The sequence below is a fragment of the Heterodontus francisci genome, chromosome X (genome assembly GCF_036365525.1).
Source record: "Heterodontus francisci isolate sHetFra1 chromosome X, sHetFra1.hap1, whole genome shotgun sequence".
In the NCBI taxonomy this organism is placed as follows: Eukaryota; Metazoa; Chordata; class Chondrichthyes; order Heterodontiformes; family Heterodontidae; genus Heterodontus; species Heterodontus francisci.
In genome coordinates this window covers 24,544,758-24,564,303 of record NC_090421.1, presented here as the reverse complement: position 1 = coordinate 24,564,303, position 19,546 = coordinate 24,544,758, and positions in this window count along the sequence as shown.

The following is a 19,546-nucleotide window of genomic DNA, read 5'->3' as shown; positions in this document are numbered from 1 at the left end:
TGTTTGTGTTTGCGAAGCTCAGGGCCTGGGCTGTTGTGTTTGAGTTTGTGTTTGTCAAGCTCAGGGCCTGGGCTGTTTGTGCTTGTGTTTGTGAAGCTCAGGGCCTGGGCTGTTTGTGTTTGTGTTTGTGAAGCTCAGGGCCTGGGCTGTGGTGTTTGTGTTTGTGTTTGTGAAGCTCAGGACCTGGGCTGTTGTGTATGTGTTTGTGTTTGTGAAGCAAACGGCCTTTGCTGTGGTGTTTGTATTTGTGTTTGTGAAGCTCAGGGCCTGGGCTGTGGTGTTTGTGTTTGTGAAGCTCAGGGGCTGGGCTGTGGTGTTTGTGTTTGTGAAGCTCAGAGACCGGGCTGTTGTGTTTGTGTTTGTGTTTGTGAAGCTCAGGGCCTGGACTGTGGTGTATGTGTTTGTGAAGCTCAGGGCCTGGGCTGTGGTGTTTGTGTTTGTGAAGCTCAGGGACAGAGCTGTTGTGTTTGTGTTTGTGTTTGTGAAGCTCAGGGCCTGGGCTGTGGTGTTTGTGTTTGTGAAGCTCAGGGCCTGGGCTGTGGTGTTTGTGTTTGTGTTTGTGAAGCTCAGGGACTGGGCTGTTGTGTTTCTGTTTGTGAAGCTCAGGGCCTGGGCTGTGGTGTTTGTGCTTGTGAAGCTCAGGGGCTGGGCTGTGGTGTTTGTGTTTGTGAAGCTCAGGGCCTGGGCTGTGGTGTTTGTGTTTGTGAAGGACAGGGCATGAGCTGTTGTGTTTGTGTTTGTGAAGCTCAGGGCCCGGGCTGTTTGTGTTGTGAAGCTCAGGGCCGGTGCTGCGGTGTTTGTGTTTGTGAAGCTCAGGGCCTGGACTTTTGTGTTTGTGTTTGTGAAGCTCAAAGGCTGGGCTGTTGTGTTTGTGTTTGTGAAGCTCAGAGGATGGGCTGTGGTGTTTGTGTTTGTGCTTGTGAAGCTCAGGGCCTGGGCTGTAGTGTTTGTGTTTGTGTTTGTGAAGCTCAGAGGCTGGGCTGTGGTGTTTGTGTTTGTGTTTGTGTTTGTGAAGCTCAGGACCTGGGCTGTGGTGTATGTTTTTGTGATTGTGAAGCATACGGCCTGGACTGTGGTGTTTGTATTTGTGTTTGTGAAGCTCAGGGCCTGGGCTGTGGTGTTTGTGCCTGTGAAGCTCAGGGGCTGGGCTGTGGTGTTTGTGTTTGTGAAGCTCAGGGACAGGGCTGTTGTGTTTGTGTTTGTGAAGCTCAGGGCCTGGACTGTGGTGTTTGTGTTTGTGAAGCTCAGGGCCTGGGCTGTGGTGTTTGTGTTTGTGTTTGTGAAGCTCAGGGACAGGGCTGTTGTGTTTTTGTTTGTGAAGCTCAGGGCCTGGGCTGTGGTGTTTGTGTTTGTGAAGCTCAGGGACAGGGCTGTTGTGTTTGTGTTTGTGAAGCTCAGGGCATGGGCTGTGGTGTTTGTGTTTGTGTTTGTGAAGCTCAGGGGCTGGGCTGTGGTGTTAGTGTTTGTGAAGCTCAGGGCCTGGGCTGTGGTGTTTGTGTTTGTGTTTGTGAAGCACAGGGCATGAGCTGTTGTGTTTGTGTTTGTGAAGCTCAGGGCCCGGGCTGTTTGTGTTGTGAAGCTCAGGGCCTGGGCAGCTGTGTTTGTGTTTGTGCTTGTGAAGCTCAGGGCCTGGGCTGTTGTGTTTGTGTTTGTGTTTGTGTTTGTGAAGCTCAGGGCCTGCGCTTTTGTGTTTGTGTTTGTGAAGCTCAGAGGCTGGGCTGTGGTGTTTGTCTTTCTGTTTGTGAAGCTCAGGGCCTGGGCTGTGGTGTTTGTGTTTGTGAAGCTCAGGACCTGGGCTGTTGTGTTTGTGTTTGTGTTTGTGAAGCTCAGGGCCTGGCCTGTTGTGTTTGAGTTTGTGTTTGTGAAGCTCAGGCCCGGGGTGTAGTGTTTGTGTTTGTGAAGCTCAGGGCCCGGGCTGTTTGTGTTGTGACGCTCAGGGCCTGGACTGTTGTGTTTGTGTTTGTGCTTGTGAAGCTCAGGGCCTGGGCTGTTGTGTTTGTGTTTGTGTTTGTGAAGCTCAGGGCCTGCGCTTTTGTGTTTGTGTTTGTGAAGCTCAGAGGCTGGGCTGTGGTGTTTGTCTTTCTGTTAGTGAAGCTCAGGGCCTGGGCTGTGGTGTTTGTGTTTGTGAAGCTCAGGGCCTGGGCTGTTGTGTTTGTGTTTGTGTTTGTGAAGCTCAGGGCCTGGCCTGTTGTGTTTGTGTTTGTGTTTGTGAAGCTCAGTGCCTGGGCTGTAGTGTTTGTGTTTGTGTTTGTGAAGCTCAGGGCCTGGGCTGTTGTGTTTGTGTTTGTGTTTGTGAATCTCAGGGCCTGGGCTGTTTGTGTTTGAGAAGCTCAGGGCCCGGGCTGTTTGTATTTGTGTTTGTGAATCTCAGGGCACGGGCTGTAAGTCTTTGTGTTTGTGATTGTGAAGCTCATTGCCCGGGCTGTTTGTGTTTGTCTTTGTGTTTGTGTCTGTGAAGCCCATTGCCCGGGCTGTTTGTGTTTGTGTTTGTGAAGCTCAGGGCCCGGGCTGTTTGTGTTGTGAAGCTCAGGGCCTGGGCTGTGGTGATTGTGTTTGTGTTTGTGAAGCTCAGGGCCTGGACTTTTGAGTTTGTGTTTGTGAAGCTCAAAGGCTGGGCTGTGGTGATTGTGTTTGTGTTTGTGAAGCTCAGGGCCTGGGCTGTGGTGTTTGTGTTTGTGTTTGTGAAGTTCAGGGCCTGGGCTGTTGTGTTTGTGTTTGTGTTTGTGAAGCTCAGTGCCTGGGTTGTTGTGTTTGTATTTGTGTTTTTGTTTGTGAAGCTCAGGGCCTGGGCTGTGGTGTTTGTGTTTGAGAAGCTCAGGGCCTGGGCTGTTGTGTTTGTGTTTGTGAAGCTCAGGTCCTGGGCTGTAGTGTTTGTGTTTGCGAAGCTCAGGGCCTGGGCTGTTGTGTTTGAGTTTGTTTTTGTCAAGCTCAGGGCCTGGGCTGTTTGTGCTTGTGTTTGTGAAGCTCAGGGCCTGGGCTGTTTGTGTTTGTGTTTGTGAAGCTCAGGGCCTGGGCTGTGGTGTTTGTGTTTGTGAAGCTCAGGACCTGGGCTGTGGTGTATGTGTTTGTGTTTGTGAAGCTCAGGCCTGGGCTGTAGTGTTTGTGTTTGTGTTTGTGAAGCTCAGGGCCTGGCCTGTTGTGTTTGTGTTTGTGAAGCTCAGGCCTGGGCTGTAGTGTTTGTCTTTGTGTTTGAGAAGCTCAGGGCCCGGGCTGTTTGTATTTGTGTTTGTGTTTGTGAATCTCAGGGCACGGGCTGTAAGTCTTTGTGTTTGTGATTGTGAAGCTCATTGCCCGGGCTGTTTGTGTTTGTCTTTGTGTTTGTGTCTGTGAACCTCATTGACCTGGCTGTTTGTGTTTGTGTTTGTGAAGCTCAGGGCCCGGGCTGTTTGTGTTGTGAAGCTCAGGGCCTGGGCTGTGGTGTTTGTGATTGTGTTTGTGAAACTCAGGGCCTGGACTTTTGAGTTTGTGTTTGTAAAGCTCAAAGGCTGGGCTGTGGTGTTTGTGTTTGTGAAGCTCAGGGCCTGGGCTGTTGTGTTTGTGTTTGTGGAGCTCAGGGCCTGGGTTGTAGTGTTTGTGTTTGCGAAGCTCAGAGCCTGGGCTGTTGTGTTTGTGTTTGTGTTTGTCAAGCTCAGGGCCTGGGCTGTTTGTGTTTGTGTTTGTGAAGCTCAGGGCCTGGGCTGTTTGTGTTTGTGTTTGTGAAGCTCAGGGCCTGGGCTGTTTGTGTTTGAGAAGCTCAGGGCCCGGGCTGTTTGTAATGGTGTTTGTGTTTGTGAATCTCAGGGCATGGGCTGTATGTGTTTGAGTTTGTGATTGTGAAGCTCAGGGCCCTGGCTGTTTGTGTTTGTGAAGCTCAAAGGCTGGGCTGTGGTGTTTGTGTTTGTGAAGCTCAGGGCCTGGGCTGTTGTGTTTGTGTTTGTGGAGCTCAGGGCCTGGGTTGTAGTGTTTGTGTTTGCGAAGCTCAGAGCCTGGGCTGTTGTGTTTGTGTTTGTGTTTGTCAAGCTCAGGGCCTGGGCTGTTTGTGTTTGAGTTTGTGAAGCTCAGGGCCTGGGCTGTTTGTGTTTGTGTTTGTGAAGGTCAGGGCCTCGGCTGTTTGTGTTTGTGTTTGAGAAGCTCAGGGCCCGGGCTGTTTGTATTGGTGTTTGTGAATCTCAGGGCACGGGCTGTATGTGTTTGTGTTTGTGATTGTGAAGCTCATTGCTTGGGCTGTTTGTGTTTGTCTTTGTGTTTGTGTCTGTGAAGCTCATGGCCCGGGCTCCTTGTGTTTGGGTTTGTGAAGCTCAGGGTCCGGGCTGTTAGTGTTTGTGTTTGTATTTGTATTTGTGAAGCTCAGGGCCTGGGCTGTGGTGTTTGTGTTTGTGAAGCTCAGGGCATAGGCTGTGGTGTTTGTGTTTGTGAAGCTCGGGGCCTGGGCTGTGGTGTTTGTGTTTGTGAAGCTCAGGGCATGGGCTGTTGTGTTTGTGTTTGTGTTTGTGAAGCTCAGGGCCTGGGCTGTTGTGTTTGTGTTTGTGAATCTCAGGGCCTGGGCTGTTGTGTTTGTGTTTGTGAATCTCAGGGCCTGGGCTGTTTGTGTTTGAGAAGCTCAGGGCCCGGGCTGTTTGTATTTGTATTTGTGTTTGTGCTGGTGAATCTCAGGGCAGGGGATGTAAGTGTTTGTGTTTGTGATTGTGAAGCTCATTGCCCGGGCTGTTTGTGTTTGTCTTTGTGTTTGTGTCTGTGAAGCTCATTGCCCCGGCTGTTTGTGTTTGTGTTTGTGAAGCTCAGGGCCCGGGCTGTTTGTGTTGTGAAGCTCAGGGCCTGAGCTGTGGTGTTTGTGTTTGTGTTTGTGAAGCTCAGGGCCTGGGTTGTAGTGTTTGTGTTTGTGAAGCTCAGGGCCTGGGCTGTTTGTGTTTGTGTTTGTGAAGGTCAGGGCCTCGGCTGTTGTGTTTGTGTTTGAGAAGCTCAGGGCCCGGGCTGTTTGTATTGGTGTTTGTGTTTGTGAATCTCAGGGCATGGGCTGTATGTGTTTGAGTTTGTGATTGTGAAGCTCATTGCCTGGGCTGCTTGTGTTTGTCTTTGTGTTTGTGTCTGTGAAGCTCATTGCCCGGGATCCTTGTGTTTGTGTTTGTGAAGCTCAGGGCCCGGGCTGTTAGTGTTTGTGTTTGTATTTGTATTTGTGAAGCTCAGGGCCTGGGCTGTAATGTTTCTGTTTGTGTTTGTGAAGCTCAGGGCCTGAGCTGTCGTGTTTATGTTTGTGTTTGTGAAACGCAGGTCATGAGCTGTTGTGTTTGCATTTGTGCTTGTGAAGCTCAGGGATTCAGCTGTTGTGTTTGTGTTTGTGTTTGTGAAGCTCAGGGCATTAGTTGTTGTGTTTGTGCTTGTGTTTGTGTTTGTGAAGCTCAGGGCCTGGTCTGTTGTGTTTGTGTTTGTGAAGCTCAGGGCCTGGGCTGTTGTGTTTGTGTTTGTGTTTGTGAAGCTCAGGGCATTAGCTGTTGTGTTTGTGCTTGTGTTTGTGTTTGTGAAGCTCAGGGCCTGGTCTGTTGTGTTTGTGTTTGTGAAGCTCAGGGCCTGGGCTGTTGTGTTTGTGTTTGTGTTTGTGAAGCTCAGGGCCAGGACTGTTATGTTTGTGTTTGTTTTTGTGAAGCTCAGGGCCTGGACTGTTGTGTTTGTGTTTGTGCTTGTGAAGCTCAGGGCCTGGGCTGTTGTGTTTGTGTTTGTGTTTGTGAAGCTCAGGGCCTGGGCTTTTGTGTTTGTGTTTGTGAAGCTCAGAGGCTGGGCTGTGGTGTTTGTCTTTCTGTTTGTGAAGCTCAGGGCCTGGGCTGTGGTGTTTGTGTTTGTGTTTGTGAAGCTCAGGGCCTGGGCTGTTGTGTTTGTGTTTGTGAAGCTCAGGGCCTGGCCTGTTGTGTTTGTGTTTGTGTTTGTGAAGCTCAGGGCCTGGGCTGTAGTGTTTGTGTTTGTGTTTGTGAAGCTCAGGGCCTGGGCTGTTGTGCTGGTGTTTGTGTTTGTGAATCTCAGGGCCTGGGCTGTTTGTGATTGAGAAGCTCAGGGCCCGGGCTGTTTGTATTTGTGTTTGTGTTTGTAAATCTCAGGGCACGGGCTGTAAGTGTTTGTGTTTGTGAAGCTCAGGGCCCGGGCTGTTTGTGTTGTGAAGCTCAGGGCCTGGGCTGTGGTGTTTGTGTTTGTGTTTGTGAACCTCAAAGGCTGGGCTGTGGTGTTTGTGTTTGTGTTTGTGAAGCTCAGGGCCTGGGCTGTTGTGTTTGTGTTTGTGTTTGTGGAGCTCAGGGCAGGGGTTGTAGTGTTTGTGTTTGTGTTTGCGAAGCTCAAGGCCTGGGCTGTTGTGTTTGTGTTTGTGTTTGTCAAGCTCAGGGCCTGGGCTGTTTGTGTTTGTGTTTGTGAAGCTCAGGGCCTGGGCTGTTTGTGTTTGTGAAGGTCAGGGCCTCGGCTGTTTGTGTTTGTGTTTGAGAAGCTCAGGGCCCGGGCTGTTTGTATTGGTATTTGTGTTTGTGAATCTCAGGGCACGGGCTGTATGTGTTTGTGTTTGTGATTGTGAAGCTCATTGCCTGGGCTGTTTGTTTTTGTCTTTGTGTTTGTGTCTGTGAAGCTCATTGCCCGGGCTCCTTGTGTTTGTGAAGCTCAGGGCCCGGGCTGTTAGTGTTTGTGTTGGTATTTGTGTTTGTGAAGCTCAGGGCCTAGGCTGTGGTGTTTGTGTTTGTGAAGCTCGGGGCCTGGGCTGTGGTGATGTGTTTGTGTTTGTGAAGTTCAGGGCATGGGCTGTTGTGTTTGTGTTTGTGAAGCTCAGGGCCTGGGCTATTGTGTTAGTGTTTGTGTTTGTGAAGCTCAGGGCCTGCGCTGTTGTGTTTGTGTTTGTGCTTGTGATGCTCAGGGCCTGGGCTTACGTGTTTGTGTTTGTGCTTTTGAAGCTCAGAGGCTGGGCTGTGGTGTTTGTGTTATCGTTTGTGAAGCTCAGGGCCTGTTGCTGCGGTGTTAGTGCTTGTGTTTGTGAAGCTCAGGGCCTTGGCTGTTGTGTTTGTGTTTGTGAAGCTCAGGGCCTGGGTTCTTGTGTTTGTCTTTGTGAAGCTCAGGGCCTGGGCTGTTGTGTTTGTGTTTGTGTTTGTGAAGCTCAGGGCCTGGGCTGTTGTGTTTGTATTTGTGTTTGTGGAGCTCAGGGCCTGGGTTGTAGTGTTTGTGTTTGCGAAGCTCAGGGCCTGGGTTGTTGTGTTTGTGTTTGTGTTTGTCAAGCTCAGGGCCTGGGCTGTTTGTGTTTGTGTTTGTGAAGCTCAGGGCCTGGGCTGTTTGTGTTTGTGTTTGTGAAGGTCAGGGCCTCGGCTGTTTGTGTTTGTGTTTGAGAAGCTCAGGGCCCGCGCTGTTTGTATTGGTGTTTGTGTATCTCAGGGCACGGTCTGTATGTGTTTGTGTTTGTGATTGTGAAGCTCATTGCCTGGGCTGTTTGTGTTTGTCTTTGTGTCTGTGAAGCTCATTGCCCGGGCTGTTTCTGTTTTTGTAGCTCAGGGCCCGGGCTGTTAGTGTTTGTGTTTGTGACGCTCAGGGCCTGGAAATTTGTGTTTGTGTTTGTGAAGCTCAAAGTCTGGGCTGTTGTGTTTATGTTTGTGTTTGAGAAGCTCAGGGCCCGGGCTGTTTGTATTGGTGTTTGTGTTTGTGAATCTCAGGGCACGGGCTGTATGTGTTTGTGTTTGTGATTGTGAAGCTCATTGCCTGGGCTGTTTGTTTTTGTCTTTGTGTTTGTGTCTGTGAAGCTCATTGCCCGGGCTCCTTGTGTTTGTGAAGCTCAGGGCCCGGGCTGTTAGTGTTTGTGTTTGTATTTGTATTTGTGAAGCTCAGGGCCTGGGCTGTTGTGTTTATGTTTGTGTTTGTGAAGCTCAGGGCCTGGGCTGTGGTGTTTGTGTTTGTGTTTGTGAAGCTCAGGGCCTGGACTTTTGTGTTTGTGTTTGTGAAGCTCAAAGGCTGGGCTCTGGTGTTTGTGTTTGTGAAGCTCAGGGGCTGGGCTGTGGTGTTTGTGTTTGTATTTGTGAAGCTCAGGGCCCGGGCTGTGGTGTTTTGGTTTGTGTTTGTGAAGCTCAGGGCCTGGGATTTGTTGTTTTTCTTTTTGTTTGTGAAGCTCAGGGTCTGGGCTTTTGTGTTTGTGCTTGTGAAGCTCAGGGCCTGGGCTGTGGTGTTTGTGTTTGTGAAGCTCAGGGCCTGGGCTGTGGTGTTTGTGTTTGTGTTTGTGAAGCTCAGGGCCTGGGCTGTGGTGTTTTGTTTGTGTTTGTGAAGCTCAGGGCCTGGGCTGTTGTGTTTGTGTTTGTGCTTGTGAAGCTCAGGGCCTGGGCTGTGGTGTTTGTGTTTGTGAAGCTCAGGGCCTGGGCTGTGGTGTTTTTATTTGTGTTTGTGAAGCTCAGGGCCTGGGCTGTTGTGTTTGTGTTTGTGCTTGTGAAGCTCAGGGCCTGGGCTGTGGTGTTTGTGTTTTGAAGCTCAGGGGCTGGGCTGTGGTGTTTGTGTTTTTGAAGCTCAGGGCCTGGGCTGTGGTGTTTGTGTTTGTGCTTGTGAAGCTCAGGGCGTGGGCTGTTGTGTTTGTGTTTGTGAAGCTCAGGGCCTGGGCTGTAGTGTTTGCGTTTGTGTTTGTGAAGCTCAGGTCCTGGGCTGTTGTTTGTGTTTGTGTTTGTGAAGCTCAGGGCCTGAGCTGTTGTGTTTGTGCTTGTGTTTGTGTTTGCGAAGCTCAGGGCCTGGGCTGTTGTGTTTGTGTTTGTGTTTGTGAAGCTCAGGGCCTGGGCTGTTGTGTTTGTGTTTGTGTTTGTGAAGCTCAGGGCCAGGACTGTTATGTTTGTGTTTGTGTTGGTGAAGCTCAGGGCCTGGGCTGCTGTGTTTGTGTTTGTGAGGCTCAGGGCCTGGACTGTTGTGTTTGTGTTTGTGAAGCTCAGGGCCTGGGCTGTTGTGTTTGTGTACGTGTTTGTGAAGCTCATGGCCTGAGCTGTTGTGTTTGTGTTTGTGAAGCTCAGGGTCTGGGCTGTTGTGTTTGTGTTTGTGAAGCTCAGCGCCTGGGCTGTTGTGTTTGTGTTTGTGTTTGTGAAGCTCATGACCTGGGCTGTAGTGCTTGTGTTTTTGTTTGTTTTTGTGAAGCTCAGGGTCAGGGCTGTTTGTGTTTGTCTTTGTGTCTGTGAAGCTCATTGCCCGGGCTGCTTGTGTTTGTGTAGCTCAGGGCCCGGGCTGTTAGTGTTTGTGTTTGTATTTGTATTTGTGAAGCTCAGGGCCTGGGCTGTGGTGTTTGTGTTTGTGAAGCTCAGGGCCTAGGCTGTGGTGTTTGTGTTTGTGAAGCTCGGGGCCTGGGATGTGGTGATGTGTTTGTGTTTGTGAAGCTCAGGGCATGGGCTGTTGTGTTTGTGTTTGTGAAGCTCAGGGCCTGGGCTATTGTGTTTGTGTTTGTGCTTTTGAAGCTCAGAGGCTGGGCTGTGATGTTTGTGTTATCGTTTGTGAAGCTCAGGGCATGTTGCTGCGGTGTTAGTGTTTGTGTTTGTGAAGCTCAGGGCCTTGGCTGTTGTGTTTGTGTTTGTGTTTGTGAATCTCAGGGCCTGGGTTCTTGTGTTTGTCTTTGTGAAGCTCAGGGCCTGGGCTGTTGTGTTTGTGTTTGTGAAGCTCAGGGCCTGGGCTGTTGTGTTTGTATTTGTGTTTGTGGAGCTCAGGGCCTGGGTTGTAGTGTTTGTGTTTGCGAAGCTCAGGGCCTGGGCTGTTGTGTTTGTGTTTGTGTTTGTCAAGCTCAGGGCCTGGGCTGTTTGTGTTTGTGAAGCTCAGGGCCTGGGCTGTTTGTGTTTGTGTTTGTGAAGGTCAGGGCCTCGGCTGTTTGTGTTTGTGTTTGAGAAGCTCAGGGCCCGCGCTGTTTGTATTGGTGTTTGTGTATCTCAGGGCACGGTCTGTATGTGTTTGTGTTTGTGATTGTGAAGCTCATTGCCTGGGCTGTTTGTGTTTGTCTTTGTGTCTGTGAAGCTCATTGCCCGGGCTGTTTGTGTTTTTGTAGCTCAGGGCCCGGGCTGTTTGTGTTTGTGAAGCTCAGGGCCTGGACTTTTGTGTTTGTGTTTGTGAAGCTCAAAGTCTGGGCTGTTGTGTTTATGTTTGTGTTTGAGAAGCTCAGGGCCCGGGCTGTTTGTATTGGTGTTTGTGTTTGTGAATCTCAGGGCACGGGCTGTATGTGTTTGTGTTTGTGATTGTGAAGCTCTGGGCCTGGACTTTTGTGTTTGTGTTTGTGAAGCTCAAAGTCTGGGCTGTTGTGTTTATGTTTGTGTTTGTGAAGCTCAGGGCCTGGGCTGTGGTGTTTGTGTTTGTGTTTGTGAAGCTCAGGGCCTGGACTTTTGTGTTTGTGTTTGTGAAGCTCAAAGGCTGGGCTCTGGTGTTTGTGTTTGTGTTTGTGAAGCTCAGGGGCTGGGCTGTGGTGTTTGTGTTTGTGTTTGAGAAGCTCAGGGCCTGGGCTGTTGTGTTTGTGTTTGTGAAGCTCGGGGCCTGGGCTGTTGTGTTTGTGTTTGTATTTGTGAAGCTCAGGGCCCGGGCTGTGGTGTTTTTGTATGTGTTTGTGAAGCTCAGGGCCTGGGATTTGTTGTTTTTCTTTTTGTTTGTGAAGCTCAGGGTCTGGGCTTTTGTGTTTGTGCTTGTGAAGCTCAGGGCCTGGGCTGTGGTGTTTGTGTTTGTGAAGCTCAGGGCCTGGGCTGTGGTGTTTGTGTTTGTGTTTGTGTTTGTGAAGCTCAGGGCCTGGGCTGTGGTGTTTTGTTTGTGTTTGTGAAGCTCAGGGCCTGGGCTGTTGTGTTTGTGTTTGTGCTTGTGAAGCTCAGGGCCTGGGCTGTGGTGTTTGTGCTTGTGAAGCTCAGGGCCTGGGCTGTTGTGTTTGTGTTTGTGTTTGTGATGCTCAGGGCCTGGGCTGTAGTGTTTGCGTTTGTGTTTGTGAAGCTCAGGACCTGGGCTGTTGTGTTTGTGTTTGTGTTTGTGAAGCTCAGGGCCTGAGCTGTTGTGTTTGTGCTTGTGTTTGTGTTTGTGAAGCTCAGGGCCTGGGCTGTTGTGTTTGTGTTTGTGTTTGTGAAGCTCAGGGCCTGGGCTGTTGTGTTTGTGTTTGTGAAGCTCAGGGCCAGGACTGTTATGTTTGTGTTTGTGTTTGTGAAGTTCAGGGCCTGGGCTGCTGTGTTTGTGTTTGTGAGGCTCAGGGCCTGGACTGTTGTGTTTGTGTTTGTGAAGCTCAGGGCCTGGGCTGTTGTGTTTGTGTACGTGTTTGTGAAGCTCATGGCCTGAGCTGTTGTGTTTGTGTTTGTGAAGCTCAGGGTCTGGGCTGTTGTGTTTGTGTTTGTGAAGCTCAGCGCCTGGGCTGTTGTGTTTGTGTTTGTGAAGCTCATGACCTGGGCTGTAGTGCTTGTGTTTTTGTTTGTTTTTGTGAAGCTCAGGGCCAGAGCTGTTGTGTTTGTGTTTGTGAAGCTCAGGGCCTGGTCTGTGGTGTTTGTGTTTGTGTTTGTGAAGCTCAGGGCTTGGGCTGTGGTGTTTGTGTTTGTGTTTGTGAAGCTCAGGGCCTGGGCTGTTTTGTTGGTGTTGGTGTTTGTGTTTGTGAAGCTCAGGGTCTGGGCTGTTGTGTTTGTGTTTGTGAAGCTCAGGGCCTGGGCTGTGGTGTTTGTGTTTGTTTTTGTGAAACTCAGGGCCTTGGCTGTGGTGTTTGTGTTTGTGTTTGTGAAGCTCATGGACAGGGCTGTTGTGTTTGTGTTTGTGAAGCTCAGGGCCTGGGCTATGGTGCTTGTGTTTGTGTTTGTGAAGCTCAGGGCCTGGGCTGTGGTGTTTGTGTTTGTGTTTGTGAAGCTCAGGTCCAGGGCTGTTGTGTTTGTGTTTGTGAAGCTCATGGCCTGGGCTGTAGTGTTTGTGTTTGTGTTTTTGTTTGTGTTTGTGATGCTCAGGGCCAGGGCTTTTGTGTTTGTGTTTGTGTTTGTGAAGCTCAGGGCCAGGGCATTTGTGTTTGTGTTTGTGTTTGTGAAGCTCAGGCCCTGGGCTGTAGTGTTTGCGTATGTGTTTGTGAAGCTCCGGGCATGGGCTGTTGTGTTTGTGTTTGTGTTTGTGAAGCTCAGGGCCTGGGCTGTTTTGTTGGTGTTGGTGTTTGTGTTTGTGAAGCTCATGGTCTGGGCTGTTGTGTTTCTGTTTGTGTTTGTGAAGCTTCGGGCCTGGGCTGTAGTGTTTGTTTTTGTGAAGCTCAGGGCCTGAGCTGTTGTGTTTATGTTTGTGTTTGTGAAGCTTAGTGCCTGAGCTGTTGTGTTTGTATTTGTGTTTGCGTTTGTGAAGCTCAGGGCCTGAACTGTTGTGTTTGTGTTTGTGAATCTTAGGGCCTGAGCTGTTGTGTTTGTGTTTGTGAAGCTCAGGGCCTGAGCTGTTGTTTTTGTGCTTGTGTTTGTGTTTGTGATGCTCAGGGCCTGGGCTGTTGTGTTTGTGTTTGTGTTTGTGAAGCTCAGGGCCTGGTCTGTTATCTTTGTGTTTGTGTTTGTGAAGCTCAGAACCTGGGCTGTTGTGTTTGTGTTTGTGTTTGTGAAGCACAGGGCCTGGGCTGTTTGTGTTTGTGAAGCTCAGGGCCTGGTCTGTTTGTGTTTGTCTTTGTGTTTGTGTCTGTGAAGCTCATAGCCCGGGCTGTTTGTGTTTGTGAAGCTCAGGGCCAGGGCTGTTAGTGATTGTGTTTGTGTTTGTGAAGCTCAAGGCCTGGGCTGTTCGTGTTTGTCTTTGTGTTTGTGTTTGTGAAGCTTTGGGCCCGGGCTGTTTGTGTTCCTGTTTTTTGTTTGTGAAGCTCAGGGCCCGGGCTGTTAGTGTTTGTGTTTGTGATTGTGTTTGTGAAGCTCTGGGCCTGGGCAGTGGTGTTTGTGTTTCGGTTTGTGTTTGTGTTTGTGTGCCAGAAGCTCAGGGCCTGGGCTGTGGTGTTTGTGTTTGTGTTTGTGAAGCTCAGGGCCTGGGCTGTGGTGTTTGTGTTTGTTACGCAAACGGCCTGGGCTGTGGTGTTTGTGTTTGTGTTTGTGAAGCTCAGGGCCTGGGCTGAGGTGTTTGTGTTTGTGAAGCTCAGGGCCTGGGCTGTGGTGTTTGTGTTTGTGTTTGTGAAGCTCAGGGACTGGGCTGTTGTGTTTGTGTTTGCGAAGCTCAGGGCCTGGGCTGTGGTGTTTGTGTTTGTGAAGCTCAGGGCCTGGGCTGTTGTGTTTGTGTTTGTGTTTGTGAAGCTCAGGGCCTGGGCTTTTGTGTTTGTGTTTGTGTTTGTGAAGCTCAGGGCCTGGGCTTTTGTGTTTGTGTTTGTGTTTGTGAAGCTCAGAGGCTGGGCTGTGGTGTTTGTGTTTGTGTTTGTGAAGCTCAGGGCCTGGGCTGTTGTCTTTGTGTTTTGAAGCTCAGGACCTGGGCTGTTTGTGTTTGTCTTTGTGTTTGTGTCTGCGAAGCTCATTGCCCGGGCTGTTTGTGTTTGTGTTTGTGAAGCTCAGGGCCCGGGCTGTTAGTGATTGTGTTTGTGTTTGTGAAGCTCAGGGCCTGGGCTCTGGTGTTTGTGTTTGTGAAGCTCAGTTCCTGGGCTGTGGTGTTTGTGTTTTTGTTTGTGAAGCAAACGGCCTGGGCTGTGGTGTTTGTGTTTGTGTTTGTGAAGCTCAGGGCCTGGGCTGTGGTGTTTGTGTTTGTGAAGCTCAGGGCCTGGGCTGTGGTGTTTGTGTTTGTGAAGCTCAGGGACTGGGCTGTTGTGTTTGTGCTTGTGTTTGTTTTTGTGAAGCTCAGGGCCTGTGCTTTGGTGTTTGTGTTTGTGAAGCTCAGGGCCTGGGCTGTGCTGTTTGTGTTTGTGTTTGTGAAGGTCAGGGACAGGGCTGTTGTGTTTGTGTTTGTGTTTGTGTTTGTGTTGGTGAAGCTCAGGGCCTGGGCTGTGGTGATTGTGCTTGTGAAGCTCAGGGGCTAGGCTGTGGTGTTTGTGTTTGTTTTTGTGAAGCTCAGGGCCTTGGCTGTGGTGTTTGTGTTTGTGAAGCTCATGGACAGGGCTGTTGTGTTTGTGTTTGTGTTTGTGAAGCTCAGGGCCTGGGCTGTGGTGCTTGTGTTTGTGTTTGTGAAGCTCAGGGCCTGGGCTGTGGTGTTTGTGTTTGTGTTTGTGAAGCTCAGGTCCAGGGCTGTTGTGTTTGTGTTGGTGTTTGTGAAGCTCATGGCCTGGGCTGTAGTGTTTGTGTTTGTGTTTTTGTTTGTGTTTGTGATGCTCAGGGCCAGGGCTTTTGTGTTTGTGTTTGTGAAGCTCAGGGCCAGGGCATTTGTGTTTGTGTTTGTGTTTGTGAAGCTCAGGCCCTGGGCTGTAGTGTTTGCGTTTGTGTTTGTGAAGCTCCGGGCATGGGCTGTTGTGTTTGTGTTTGTGTTTGTGAAGCTCAGGGCCTGTGCTGTTTGTGTTTGTGATTTGTGAAGCTCCGGGCCTGGGCTGTTTTGTTTGTGTTTGTGAAGCTCAGGGCCTTGGCTGTTGTGTTTGATTTTGTGAAGCTCAGGGCCTGGGCCGTTGTGTTTGTGTTTGTGTTTGTGCTTGTGAAGCTCAGGGCCTGGGCTGTTGTGCTTGTGTTTGTTTTTGTGAAGCTCAGGGCCTGTGCTGTGGTGTTTGTGTTTGTGAAGCTCAGGGCCCGGGGTGTGCTGTTTGTGTTTGTGTTTGTGAAGGTCAGGGACAGGGCTGTTGTGTTTGTGTTTGTGAAGCTCAGGGGCTAGGCTGTGGTGTTTGTGGTTTTTTTGTAAAGCTCAGGGCCTTGGCTGTGGTGTTTGTGTTTGTGTTTGTGAAGCTCATGGACAGGGCTGTTGTGTTTGTGTTTGTGTTTGTGAAGCTCAGGGCCTGGGCTGTGGTGCGTGTGTTTGTGTTTGTGAAGCTCAGGGGCTGGGCTGTGGTGTTTGTGTTTGTGTTTGTGAAGCTCAGGGCCAGGGCTGTGGTGTTTGTGTCTGTTCTTGTGAAGCTCAGGGCCTGGGCTGTTGTGTTTGTGTTTGTGTTTGTTAAGCTCAGGGCCAGGGCTGTTGTGTTTGTGTTTGTGTTTGTGAAGCTCAGGGCCTGGGCTGTTGTGTTTGTGTTTGTGAAGCTCATGGCCTGGGCTGTAGTGTTTGTGTTTGTGTTTGTGTTTGTGTTTGTGAAGCTCAGGGCCTGGGCTGTGGTTTTTGTGTTTGTGCTTGTGAAGCTCAGGGACTGGGCTGTGGTGTTTGTGTTTGTCAAGCTCAGGGACTGGGCTGTTGTGTTTGTGCTTGTGTTTGTTTTTGTGAAGCTCAGGGCCTGTGCTGTGGTGTTTGTGTTTGTGAAGCTCAGGGCCTTGGCTGTGGTGTTTGTGTCTGTTCTTGTGAAGCTCAGGGCCTGGGCTTTTGTGTTTGTGTTTGTGTTTGTGAAGCTCAGGGCCTGGGCTGTGGTGCTTGTGTTTGTGTTTTTGAAGCTCAGGGGCTGGGCTGTGGTGTTTGTGTTTGTGTTTGTGAAGCTCATGGACAGGGCTGTTGTGTTTGTGTTTGTGTTTGTGAAGCTCAGGGCCTGGGCTGTGCTGCTTCTGTTTGTGTTTGTGAAGCTCAGGGCCTGGGCTGTTGTGTTTGTGTTTGTGTTTGTCAAGCACAGGGCCTGGGCTGTTTGTGTTTGTGAAGCTCAGGGACTGGGCTGTTGTGTTTGTGTTTGTGTTTGTGAAGCTCAGGGCCTGGGCTGTGGTGTTTGTGTTTGTGCTTGTGAATCTCAGGGCATGGGCTGTTGTGTTTGTGCTTGTGCTTGTGATGCTCAGGGCCTGGGCTGAGGTGTTTGTGTTTGTGTTTTTGAAGCTCAGGGCCTGGGCTGTGGTGTTTGTGTTTGTGATGTGAAGCTCAGGGCCTGGGCTGTTGTGTTTGTGTTTGTGTAGCTCAGGGCCTGGGCTGTGGTGTTTGTGTTTGTGCATGTGAAGCTCAGGGCCTGGGCTGTGGTGTTTGTGTTTGTGTTTGTGAAGCTCAGGGCCTGGGCTGTTGCGTTTGTGTTTGTGTTTGTGAAGCTCAGGGCCTGGGCTGTTCTGTTTGTGTCAGTGAAGCTCAGGGCCTGGGCTGTTGTGTTTGTGTTTGTGAAGCTCAGGGCCTGGGCTGTAGTGTTTGTGTTTGCGAAGCTCAGGGCCTGGGCTGTTGTGTTTGTGTTTGTGTTTGTCAAGCTCATGGCCTGGGCTGTTTGTGTTTGTGTTTGTGAAGCTCAGGGCCTGGGCTGTTTGTGTTTGTGTTTGTGAAGCTCAGGGCATGGGCTGTTTGTGTTTGAGAAGCTCAGGGCCCGGGCTGTTTGTATTTGTGTTTGTGTTTGTGAATCTCAGGGCACGGGCTGCATGTGTTTGTGTTTGTGCTTGTGAAGCTCAATGCCTGGGCTGTTTGTGTTTGTGTTTGTGAAGCTCAGTGCCCGGGCTGTTAGTGTTTGTGTTTGTGAAGCTCAGGGCATGGGCAGTGTTGTTTGTGTTTGTGTTTGTGCAGCAAACGGCCTGGGCTGTGTTGTTTGTGTTTGTGTTTGTGAAGCTCAGGGCCTGGGCTGTGGTGTTTGTGTTTGTGAAGCTCAGGGCCTGGGCTGTGGTGTTTGTGTTTGTGAAGCTCAGGGACTGGGCAGTTGTGTTTGTGTTTGTGTTTGTGAAGCTCAGGGCCTGGGCTGTGGTGTTTGTGATTTGTGAAGCTCCGGGCCTGGGCTGTTTTGTTTGTGTTTGTGAAGCTCAGGGCCTTGGCTGTTGTGTTTGTTTTTGTGAAGCTCAGGGCCTGGGCTGTTGTGTTTGTGTTTGTGCTTGTGAAGCTCAGGGCCTGGGCTGTTGTGTTTGTGTTTGTGAAGCTCAGAGCCTGGGCTTTTGTGTTTGTGTTTGTGTTTGTGAAGCTCAGAGGCTGGGCTGTGGTGTTTGTGTTTGTGTTTGTGAAGCTCAGGGCCTGGGCTGTTGTGTTTGTGTTTTGAAGCTCAGGGCCTGGGATGTTGTGTTTGTGTTTGTGAAGCTCAGGGCCTGGGATGTTGTGTTTGTGTTTGGGTTTGTGGAGCTCAGGGCCTGGGCTGTTGTGTTTGTGTTTGTGAAGATCATGGCCTGGGCTGTAGTGTTTGTGTTTGTGTTTTTGTTTGTGTTTGTGAAGCTCAGGCCCTGGGCTGTAGTGTTTGCGTTTGTGTTTGTGAAGCTCCGAGCATGGGCTGTTGTGTTTGTGTTTGTGTTTGTGAAGCTCGGGGACTGTGCAGTTTGTGTTTGTGATTTGTGAAGCTCCGGGTCTGTGCTGTTTTGTTTGTGTTTGTGAAGCTCAGGGCCTGGGCTGTTGTGTTTGTGTTTGTGTTTGTGCTTGTGAAGCTCAGGGCCTGGGCTGTTGTGTTTGTGTTTGTGAAGCTCATGGCCTGGGCTTTTGTGTTTGTGTTTGTGTTTGTGAAGCTCAGAGGCTGGGCTGTGGTGTTTGTGTTTTGAGGCTCAGGGCCTGGGCTGTTTGTGTTTGTCTTTGTGTTTGAGTCTGTGAAGCTCATTGCCCGAGCTGTTTGTGTTTGTGCCTGTGAAGCTCAGGGCCCGCGCTGTTAGTGATTGTGTTCGTGTTTGTGAAGCTCAGGGCCTGGGCGGTGTTGTTTGTGTTTGTGTTTGTGAAGCTCAGTGCCTGGGCTGTGGTGTTTGTGTTTTTGTTTGTGAAGCAAACGGCCTGGGCCGTGGTGTTTGTGTTTTTGTTTGTGAAGCAAACGGCCTGGGCCGTGGTGTTTGTGTTTGTGTTTGTCAAGCTCAGGGACTGGGCTGTTGTGTTTGTGCTTGTGTTTGTTTTTGTGAAGCTCAGGGCCTGTGCTGTGGTGTTTGTGTTTGTGAAGCTCAGGGCCCGGGGTGTGCTGTTTGTGTTTGTGTTTGTGAAGGTCAGGGACAGGGCTTTTGTGTTTGTGTTTGTGAAGCTCAGGGCCTGGGCTGTGGTGTTTGTATTTGTGAAGCTCAGGGCCTTGGCTGTGGTGTTTGTGTCTGTTCTTGTGAAGCTCAGGGCCTGGTCTTTTGTGTTTGTGTTTGTGAAGCTCAGGGCCTGGGGTGTGGTGCTTGTGTTTGTGTTTGTGAAGCTCAGGGGCTGGGCTGTGGTGTTTGTGTTTGTGAAGCTCAGGGCCAGGGCTGTGGTGTTTGTGTCTGTTCTTGTGAAGCTCAGGGCCTGGGCTGTTGTGTTTGTGTTTGTGAAGCTCAGGGCCTGGGCTGTTGTGTTTGTGTTTGTGTTTGTGAAGCTCAGGGCCTGGGCTGTTGTGTTTATGTTTGTGAAGCTCATGGCCTGGGCTGTAGTGTTTGTGCTTGTGTTTTTGTTTGTGTTTGTGATGCTTAGGGCCAGGGCTTTTGTGTTTGTGTTTGTGTTTGTGAAGCTCAGGGCCTGGGCTGTGGTGTTTGTGTTTGTGTTTTTGAAGCTCAGGGCCTGGGCTGTGGTGTTTGTGTTTGTGATGTGAAGCTCAGGGCCTGGGCTGTTGTGTTTGTGTTTGTGTTTGTGTAGCTCAGGGCCTGGGCTGTGGTGTTTGTGTTTGTGCATGTGAAGCTCAGGGCCCGGGCTGTTGCGTTTGTGTTTGTGTTTGTGAAGCTCAGGGCCTGGGCTGTTGTGTTTGTGTCAGTGAAGCTCAGGGCCTGGGCTGTTGTGTTTGTGTTTGTGTTTGTGAAGCTCAGGGCCTGGGCTGTACTGTTTGTGTTTGCGAAGCTCAGGGCCAGGGCTGTTGTGTTTGTGTTTGTGTTTGTCAAGCTCAGGGCCTGGGCTGTTTGTGTTTGTGTTTGTGAAGCTCAGGGCCTGGGCTGTTGGTGTTTGTGTTTGTGAAGCTCAGGGCCTGGGCTGTTTGTGTTTGAGAAGCTCAGGGCCTGGGCTGTTTGTATTTGTGTTTGTGAATCTCAGGGCACGGGCTGCATGTGTTTGTGTTTGTGCTTGTGAAGCTCAATGCCTGGGCTGTTAGTGTTTGTGTTTGTGAAGCTCAGGGCATGGGCAGTGTTGTTTGTGTTTGTGTTTGTGAAGCAAACGGCCTGGGCTGTGGTGTTTGTGTTTGTGTTTGTGAAGCTCAGGGCCTGGGCTGTGGTGTTGGTGTTTGTGAAGCTCAGGGCCTGGGCTGTGGTGTTTGTGTTTGTGTTTGTGAAGCTCAGGGACTGGGCAGTTGTGTTTGTGTTTGTGTTTGTGAAGCTCAGGGCCTGGGCTGTGGTGTTTGTGATTTGTGAAGCTCCGGGCCTGGGCTGTTTTGTTTGTGTTTGTGAAGCTCAGGGCCTTGGCTGTTGTGTTTGTTTTTGTGAGGCTCAGGGCCTGGGCTGTTGTGTTTGTGTTTGTGCTTGTGAAGCTCAGGGCCTGGGCTGTTGTGTTTGTGTTTGTGTTTGTGAAGCTCAGGGCCTGGTCTTTTGTGTTTGTGTTTGTGTTTGTGAAGCTCAGAGGCTGGGCTGTGGTGTTTGTGTTTGTGTTTGTGAAGCTCAGGGCCTGGGCTGCTGTGTTTGTGTTTTGAAGCTCAGGGCCTGGGCTGTTTGTGTCTGTCTTTGTGTTTGTGTCTGTGAAGCTCAGGGCCTGGGCTGTTGTGTTTGTGTTTGTGTTTGTGAAGCTCTGGGCCTGGGCTTTTGTGTTTGTGTTTGTGTTTGTGAAGCTCATTGCCTGGGCTGTAGTGTTTGTGTTTGTGTTTTTGTTTGTGTTTGTGATGCTCAGGGCCAGG